This window comes from Berghia stephanieae, chromosome 15 (genome assembly GCF_034508935.2).
Source record: "Berghia stephanieae isolate SIO BIC M18660-M18661 chromosome 15, UCSD_Bste_1.3, whole genome shotgun sequence".
NCBI classification, from domain to species: domain Eukaryota; kingdom Metazoa; phylum Mollusca; class Gastropoda; order Nudibranchia; family Aeolidiidae; genus Berghia; species Berghia stephanieae.
In genome coordinates, this window is record NC_088374.1 from 14,965,589 (window position 1) to 14,976,544 (window position 10,956).

Sequence of the window (10,956 nt, forward strand, 5' to 3'; positions counted from 1 at the left end):
AAGCGCTTTGAGCACATTAATATAAGGGATGTAGTGCTATATAAAAGCTCAATTTGATTTTTTTTTAATATACTGTCAAACCACTACAAAAAAATTACCCATTAGTCTAATGTTAATTTACGCTCTTAATCGTGTTTGGTAACCAGATTTTTTACACTGATCGGGAAAATTATATGTATGCTTTGTAGACATAAACGATGTATTCGAAAGTAAAGATCAAGAATTGGATTCAATAGTCTGATGTCACGCCACCCAGCAACGGCGAGCATCGTGGTTCTAAACAAAGAAAATCGGTACTTTTTATTCTTCATGCTGGCTAGAACTTTTCATATGTCTTGTGATCGGAATGTATAAAAGTCAAAACATAATCAGATTTATAATGATTAGTTCACTTTGGACACACTATTATGCTCGTCGGAGAAGTATTTCATAAGGACGTCCGCCATTGTTCTGATAGTTTAGAGCCAGTTACTTAGTTACTATGCGTCATTACTAGGAAAGTGACGCCACGACTGTTGGAGAGTATTAATGCTGCGTCAACTATACGAATATTATTATCCTTCGGTATTTATCAGTATTACTTAGGATATCTACAACAAGACATCGTTCCAAATAAAATTCCGAATTCTGCACACAACTGTAATCTACAGAGACAAAGGTATAAACCAATGAAGTTCATGGTCAGTCGTAACGTCACTTCCCTCGTAATGACGCATAGTAACTTAGTAACTGGTTCTAGAATAATGGCGGACGCCTTCATGAAATACATCTCCGACGAGCATAAACGTGAATCCAGAGGAGAAAAACATTATAAATGTGATCATGTTTTGACTTTTATACATTCTGATCTCATGACATGAGAACAATTTCTAACCAGCATGAAGAATAAAAAGTACCGATTTTCTATTGTTTAGAGCCAAGCTGCTCACTGCTAGCTGGACGGGCGTGAGATCAGACTATTATATCCTCTTGTGTAACAAAACAACTTTATTCATGAGTACAACGAGAATGTATATAAAAACCCCAAAATACGCCATAACATGTGGCTAACGTTTAGGTAGCAACTGGAACAAAAAACTCAAATTACCAACAATAAAAATACAACAACATGAAATACCAACATTAGAACAAGAAGAATATGACACGAATTTAGGACACTATATTATTAACCTGACAAACAAAAGTGATGAACATCAATGAAAAACGCTAATTGAAACATTTAGAAACAATTTGAACCTTTAAGATGTTTCCCCTCTGCGTTTCCCCTCTGTGGTCTACAGCCAAACTGTGTCTCTTGAGTTCAGTGGGTTTTTTTTCGATTCTACTGTTTTACTTTTGTAACATCATGTTTACCGAAAAAGACTTTAATGAAATCGGGAATATAATTGTTGATACAGTGTGAAATTGGTTACATTTGAAGAATTTAAGTACAAGGTAATTCATGTTTTGCCCGAGATCAAACCCTAAAATAATTTATTACGCAACACACTTATCCTTTGCCCTGTCCATCCTCAACTGTGACCATGACAGGGTGAAAATAACAGGCACAAACAGCCTGATCCTTCATCTAACGAAAAAATAAATTCTACGCTCCTCACTAGACGAAAAAGAAGACATCACTTTTTGTCACAACGACAAACGCCTTCAAAATAATACTAAAGTTTATTTGGCGAAAGTTATATTGGATGGGTCTTTATGAAACGTGAATCCGGCAAAATGTTTCTTAATAAAAGATGAAGATTATGTGATGTCTGTACAGGCTGATAGTGACGTCAGTTGTTCTTTTAAATCCCCAACACGTTTTCAAAACTTCTTTAAGAGTGTGAAACTGGATTTTCATGAACTACGTCTCAAGGAAGACTTGTTAGAGAAGCCTCTGGGGTAAACCACGTTCTCTCCTCCAGTCTCATATTCAATCATAAGTTTCCTGGTGAAATTAGAACATTTGCTTTATAATGGCGCTTGCAGCTTCTCAAGTGCGACAGCCTACTTCATACATATTACCCATTGTCATACTCCAAAGGCTGCACGATCTGTAATCATCCGTCAGATACGGTATCTCACGTTGTAAATGGATGTACAAAATTCAAATAATATATTTAAAAAACGACACAATAGAATTGTTAACACTATTTTTGACACAATACCTAAAAACGACAAAACTCAAAATTTTAAAGACACATTCATCAGACCAAATTTTTTTCGAGATTGACAAATCCTCATTTAATACTAACAGTAATCGACCGGACATTTTTAAAAATCAGCGAAAAAATATGAAAACAGCCCAAATTGTTGACATCTCTGTGCCATTTGATGCTAATATTAACAAGTCATTTCAAACCAAATTTGAAAAGTACTTCCCTTTATGCATCGAAATAAATACTCGAGTATCTAGGGTCCTGGGGTTCTTCCTATAGGTATGTCCATGGTAGATTTGTGAAGGACTTAATCTTAGAGGATTCTGGGCATTAAAAGTAAAGAACCAAAAGTCCTTAAAATATATATAAGCAACAGTGCCATCTCTGGCTCTGACGGAGTTTGGAGACGTGAGATAAAAGATTCATCATCATTATCACTGCATATTTAACAATATAGTTATTCGTCTATTTAATGTACCCCACTATCCATTTAATTATTCATCCTATTTGTCAAGTATTCGAAATGTTTTTATTATTATTATTATTATTATTATTATTATTATTATTATTATTATTATTATTATTATTATTATTATTATTATTATTATTATTATTATTATTATTATTATTATTATTATTATTATTATTAACATCATCATCATTATTATTATTATTATTATTATTATTATTATTATTATTATTATTATTATTATTATTATTATTATTATCATCATCATCATTATTATTATTATTATTATTATTATTATTATTATTATTATTATTATTATTATTATTATTATTATTATTATTATTATTATTATTATTATTATTATTAACATTGTTACTATCATTGTTATTATTATTATTATTATTATTATTATTATTATTATTATTATCATCATCATCATCATCATCATCATCATCATCATCATCATCATTATCATTATTATTATTATTATCATTATTGTTACCCAAATATTTTCCTTTCAGATCTTATCCATTTCGACCTAAAGCCGGATAAGTGCAATGTGTCGCACATCTTTCTCACTTGCTATTAAACGGTTTAACAAATGGTTTCCTCCGTTATAAATCATTTGATTAATCATAATTAGTTGAATACCGTTGGCCAAAACGTCATGTAAAAGGAAACGCAACGCATTTGTATTATAATCAATACCCATATTTCTTCATCCTTGTCATAATTTATGAATTTTTGATAAACCGATTCGCACTTCCTGCATTGTGCAGGGTTGCCATAATGAATGCCGCGTCTCCATGCATCTCGGTTCAGAGCATCATCTTCTCCCAGTCCCAGTTCTTTCATCACTTATCCAACCATATAGACTTTTGGCGTGCTTTTTTTTAAGTCATCGGAAATTCATTGAGAGCTTCAAGCAGTTAATGGTAAGAATGTCATAGGTTAAACCATACCGGAGACTGACTCCAACGACCTGACACGGCCGTTCTCTGCCGTCTTCCGGATAAAGAAGTCAGACACGGACAAAATACTAAAAATAAAGAGAAAAGTCGCTTGACCTACCCAAACCAAGCTCAAAAACAAAGCAAAAAACGGAGGAGTACGTCAGGTACTTGGTATGGTTAGGTCTAGTGGCCCTTTTCTATATTCTTAATATTTTGTCCGTGCCCGACATCTTTATCCTGAAGACGGCAGAGCACGGCAGTGGCGGGTCGTCGGAGTCAGTCTCATGTGTAGGTTAGCCCGTAGCCATCGTTATATTATAGCATGACACTATAACCCTCTAGGACCTACAGTTTGGCGTAACGTTTAAAGTGCAGCGTCTAGTGAGTTGTCGTTAGTAGAGCTCAAGGAAATAAGTGATCCCATAGGTTGAACTATTGAATACAACTCACGATTTGTTTTCTTTTGAGGCCAAAGACTTGTCTTTTGACGTAATGTTTTGGCCAGTGCCAGACTATAAGTTGACGATGGTTACGGTTAGCCCTAAGAGAGATCATAAGTGTAACATTGTTGTAAACAATTTGAAGTTTGGACACATCTATCTATCAAAGAGACAGGAGATTGATAAGTAGAGAATCTGCTAAATATTTGGGCGAATCAATGTCAACAGTCAACAGAATGCTTTTAAATGAGCTGCCTAATAGTGTTACCAGGTGCCTTTGCAAAAATTCCGCCAAAATCCCACCATAATCCGCCAACTGTATACTGCTTCACCTGCAACATGTACCCAAATTCCGCCAAAAAATCCACCATTAGATTTAAAACACTTATAGTCAACAATAGTGTATTATTTCAGAATAAAAAAAATAATATTATGTTACTAAACGCTGCTCAACTATTTACAACTGATTCCTTTTCAAAGGCATGACGATTCGAGGTTTCGATAATTTGTTTGAGCGGGAGTTAGACTGTCGGGTATATTTTCACCTTCTGTTAATTAAAATTAGGTTGTGTAAAATAGATCTAGGGCAACAGTACACTCATAATAGGTCCTCCTAAAAGTCACTGTAGGGATGATAAAGAAGAAATAATTAGACGCGATTTTTATAACTTTGCTTTTTTAAAGAGTATTCAAATCATCCAAAACTGCGCCAAAAAATCAGACATCCGCCAGGGCCTTTTCCCCGCCACGCCATGATCAAATCCGCCAATTTATCGTCAATTCCCTCGTAATGGCGCATAGTAACTTAGTAACTGGTTCTAAACTATCGGAACAATGACGGACGCCCTTATGAAATACTTCTCCGACGAGCATAAACGTGTATCCAGAGGAGGAAAACATTATAACTGAACTTTGATCAGGGTTTCTTTTTTATATATATTATGGTCACGTGACATGTGAAAAAGGTTCTAGATACCGATTTTCTAAACTATACCTAAACTGTATCAATTAGACTATAAACGATTAAGGATACACATAGTTTTGTGTGTAGATCCGTTATACTTCCGGATGGCAATGTTGTGAGCTTCTTAGTCTAGCTATCTATAGACATAATGAAGTCACTCGGGTCGTTGTTATTGTTATCTATATATATATATATATATATATATATATATATATATATATATATATTGTTTTTGTTTTTGTTTTATTTTGCTATCCGCATGCAATTCTAACTAAACTGTATAAACTCGACTATAAACTTTTAAGGTTAGACACAGTTTTGAGTGTTGGTCCATTATATTTCCGTATGGCAAAGATGTGAGCTTCTTAGCCAAGCGCAACCTATGTATAGGGGATGAGATTAGCGGAAGAGTAGCGTCCCTTGATTGGACGTGACCCATAGTCTGTGACGTCACTGGCGGAAGCTAGGACGAGACACGCATGCGCACAACCAACATGACATTCTCTCTCTAACAACTTTTCCTCCGGTGACGACACAGACTATGGGTGACGTCCAATCAAGGGACACTACTCTTCCGCTAATCTCATTCTCTATTAACAAAAAGTGAGAGACTGTGTAAAATCTGAGTGAGGAGTGACTCCATCTCAAACAGAACAAAGAAAAAAAAAACATGCAGCTCGAAGTTAAACAGCTTTGTTGTTGTTGTTGCTGCTGCTGTTGTTGTTGTTGTTGTTGTTGTTGTTGTTGTTGTTGTTGTTGTTGTTGTTGTTGTGTTGCTTTTGTTAGCAATTTTGCTCCACAACGTCAATACGATTCAATAGTCCTAACGTCACTTCCTTCATAATGACGTTTGGTAACTTAGCAACACTGGCTCTAAACTATCGGAACAATGGTGGACGCCCGTATGAAATATTTCTCTGGCGAGCATAAAAGCGTATCCAGAGGGAAAAAAACATAAACTTGATAATTTTTTTGACTTTTACACATTCTGGTCACAAGACATATGAAAAGTTCTAGCCAGCTTGAAGAATAAAATGTAATGATTTTCTTTGTTTAGAACCAAGATGGACGCCGTTGCCGGGGTGCGTGACACCAGACTACTGAATCCAGTTAAAATAGTTTTATGGTTGTTTTTTTTTTTTTTTTCTATCAAAACTTCTCTCGTCACGCTTTTGTTTTGAAGAGACAGGACTACACAAACATAAACACACACACACACACACACACACACACACCACAAACACCCACACACATTAATTTAAAACATCGGTTTTAATGATTTATCAGTCTGCGAGCAAAGAACTAGACGTCATATATTGTTCTTATTGTTTATGAATTCAAAAGCTTCTCTCGTATTTTACAAAAAAACTATAATTTATTAGCATCAACAATACTATTTTGTTTAACCCACTACAGCTGGGATTCTAATTTACTCAAAAATAAAATAATTCTTTTTTAAGAATTAATAAATATGATGTGATTGGTGGTTTATACTCGTACATATATGTGTTGGTAGTGAATATAAATATAGTTTCTCTAAAAAAACGAATAATAACAAATAAACAACAATAAAACATGTTGGACTTTTAATACATTAAGATTTATCGCATTAATGGGAAGATTTTTATTATCTAAAGTTGTCCATATAAATGAACTGTATTGCTATTCGTGAAATGAGCCCGAGAGAACAAAACACAATTAATTGATTCAATTATATTCGTCATCCAAACAATCTGTATCTCAAGTAATGCGAATGAAGAAATATTCCGATTGGTGATACACTGTGAAAGTCAAGCAGCATGATAAACATTTTGATACCAAACACGATGATCTCAATAATTTTAGGATTGTCTTTAGTTGTTGTAAGAAGCCATGGCCAGAATCTTACCTCGTCTAAATTTCATAAAGGACTTGATTTATGTGACGTGGATGAAAGATCGAGTAGAGGATGTTCTCAGAAACTTTTGAGAATTGGAAGTTTATTTGAATGTCTATTACGTTGCGGATTGGACAAGTCTTGTATTAGCACCAGCGTTAATGAGAATGGACTGTGTTTTCTTCATAAAGAGTGCCCTTATATCTCAGAATGTAACGTCCAGAATAAAGATCACAGAATTATGATTAAACATTGTATGCATGGAACATGGGACATGACAAGTAAATCTTGCAAATGCGTGGATGGATTTTTCGGTGAAAAGTGTAATCAGTGTCATAAGACATGCAAAGATCTGCTTGGGGACGGTTATGAAAGGGGTGTCCACACGGTTTACCTCGATCCGGACCATGGAGAACAAAAACCAATTCTTGCTCACTGTTACGTAAATCTCTCAAAAGGATACACCCACCTTCAGATAACATACGTCAAAAACTTTAACAGAACGTGGATGGATTATGTGCATGGGTTTTATTACGATAAATATAATTTTTGGGGAGGTCTTTATCCTTGGCATAGAATGTCAATGGCTGGATATAAAGTTGTTGTCATTACCTTTACACTTACCAGCGACAGTGATAAGGAAGTGTATCGAACTCATCGAAACATTATTATCAACAACGAGGTTAACAATTACAGAATCACATCTACAAGTTCATATGTTTCGGGAGGTGAAGATTTTCCGGCTGGATCTTTTGGTGATTGTTTGAAATCTTTGGACAGTGTTTCATTTTCTACATGGGACGCTGATCATGATGGAACGGTGCGAGGCAACTGCGCATCTAGAGCTGGATCCGGTTGGTGGTATAATGGCTGCGACATTCCCTGTAACATTTTAGGAGTTGGCCTGCAGTACTTGAACACCAAACCCCGACATCAAGTGTTCTCTCTCATAGGAATGGATATGGACCTCATTTCTTCTGAAAATGCAACGATGTTAGTATATGCTACTGATGAATAAATGTGGATAATTAAATCCAATGTTTTATGTATATATAACCAAGTAGTAGATGCTTGGCAAGCGAGAATGTATGTATGACTTGGAAGTACATTAGCAAGGCATCTATAAGGTGCCATGCTACATCAGCATAACAGTGTCACGGTCACAGACAATCCACATATCGGGACAAAGCGCGTCTGTTCCTTGCTAAAATCACAACTTCGTCAATGGGCATAGAATCCAGCCCATGTAGTAGAGTTGATTCACGGCTGAGAAGCGGTCACGTGACTTCGTCATGAAGATTAATTTTATTGTTAATTATGATTAAACATTTTTATCACTACTAACCTGTGATGCTAAAATTTAAATAAGCTCGTTCTATTTCTGACCACGGAATGACCACGGAATGACTACTACCCAAGAGACAAGACAGAGAGAAAGATATATATATATATATATATATATATATATATATATATATATATATATATATATAGAGAGAGAGAGAGAGAGAGAGAGAGAGAGAGAGAGAGAGAGAGAAAGAAAGAGAGAGAGAGAGAGACAGAGAGAAAGAAAGAAAGAGAGAGAGAGAGACAGAGAGAAAGAAAGAAAGAAAGAGAGAGAGAGAGAGAGAGAAAGTAGTACTTCTACTCCTCTTCATCGTCCTCCTCTTCCTTCTACTACTACTACTACTACTACTACTACTACTACTACTACTACTACTACTACTACTACTACTACTACTACTACTACTACTACTACTACTACTACTACTACTACTACTACTACTACTACTACTACTACTACTACTACTACTACTGTAGTACTACTACTACTACTACTACTATTACTACTACTACTACTACTACTACTACTACTACTACTACTACTACTACTACTACTACCACTACTACTACTACTACTAATACTACTACTACTAAAAAATAATTTGTAAATGAGCTTATATATAACGCAATATCCACGTAACGTGCACAAAGCTCTATACAAGAGGTCCCTGGTCAACAGCAAGATTTAACATGTAGGGCTGGACATAACGCCTGCTAAGCGATATTACAATTTTTCGGACAAAGACAACGCTGTTAACGGCGCCGGTACTCATTTTATGCCTGAGTATGGTGAGAGAATGTGAGTAAAGTGCCTGTTCCAGGAGCTCAACTATGCTCCGAGCGGGAGAATCGAACTCATGACCTTCCAATCCAAAAGCGAGTGTCATACCACTAGACCACATAGCCTTACTACTACTACTACTACTACTACTACTACTACTACTACTACTACTACTACTACTACTACTACTACTACTACACACTACTACTACCACTACTACTACTACTACTACTACTACTACTACTACTACTACTACTACTACTACTACTACTACTACTAATAATAATAATAATAATAATAATAATAATAATAATAATAATAATAATAATAATAATAATAATAATAAGATGACGAGGACATCAGGAATGGCAGTTTTATTTTTTTAATATAGTGATATTTTGTAAAATTTGATTTTAAAAGAACCAAAGGCCTGAGGATAAATTGAAAACAAAAGAATGATACTTCATAGACAGTATATATGTTAAACCATTATTATGATATAAATTAATATGCAATATTCCTTCTTTATTATTACAAAAAAATACTTAGTGTAGACTTGGATTTTGTTTAGCGATCTGTTGAATCGATCTAATCTAGGACTGGGAATATGTGGCTGCTAGACTATTGAGTCGGTGAAACTTTATGTGATGATTCATCTAATCTATGATTAACAGGATATTCAAGTAAACTTAAATCTCTCAAATTAATTCTTGACATTATTCACACAACACAACCAATTAAAATGAAGGGAAAATAAGTTCAAACGATTGCGTTTATTAATCAGACGTGTCAACAAACACGAGCTCGCTCTCACTGATTATATTCGGCAGCCATTTTAAGCCCGTAACTACCGGAAGACACGTGACATCACACACTTGTTGTCAAGCGGCGTGAACTAACCCCATAGGCATATAATTCAGCCCATGTAGTCGAGTACCTGCTGGTCTAGTTGTAGAGCTCTTCAAGTAGGTAATTAAAGTTCAACGCAGGACGCGGTCTGCGTTCATTCGGAAGATATGCCGATATTATGTTTAAAATACTTGTTAGTAAAATGGTCTTTAGATTGCAATGTTTTAGAGAATATTATATTCATCTTACAAGTGAAGCGGTTGTTAAGCGTACAATTTGTTTTCCATGTTATACGTATGAGTATATGGGATGTTTAGCGTAGGTACAAGACGGTGTATTTGATATACTTATAAGTATAATGAGTGTAAATCGTACAAGATGTTATCCATGTTATACTTATGAGTATATTGGATGTTTAGCATAGGTACAAGATATTATATTTGATATACGTATAAGTATAACGAGTGTTTAGCGTTCGATATCTTATCCATCTATACTTATGAGTACTTATGAGTCATGTAAATGTGTCGAAAAACTGCTTTTTTATATGAAATTATATATATATATATATATATATATATATATATATATATATATTTACATATATATATATATATATATATATATATATATATATATATTATTGTCTTTAATGTTTACATTGATCAATAGGATATGCGTGCTGATGAAACTATAATATGTAATACTATTATAGTTTAATAGATTGGTCTTTTCACCATATAATATTGCAATTGATATTAAAAGTATAATATAATATATTACTCTTAGTAGTAGATACAGATTTCAATAATTTTAAATGTAATGATTTTTTATATATATTGTTTTAAAAATATGACAATTTATATATATATATATATATATGTGTGTATATATATATGTATATGTATATATATATATATATATATATATATATATATATATATATATATATATATATATATATATATATATATATATATAATTCGCTCCATTACTACATGTTGAGCACTTTTCGTACCATATTTGTATCAAACACGATTCAATATATATATATCCTTTCTTTAAAAAAATATAGCCATGTGGAGAGCATCGTGCTTATTTGAGTCAATACAAAAAAACTATACGGCGCACAACTCTACTGA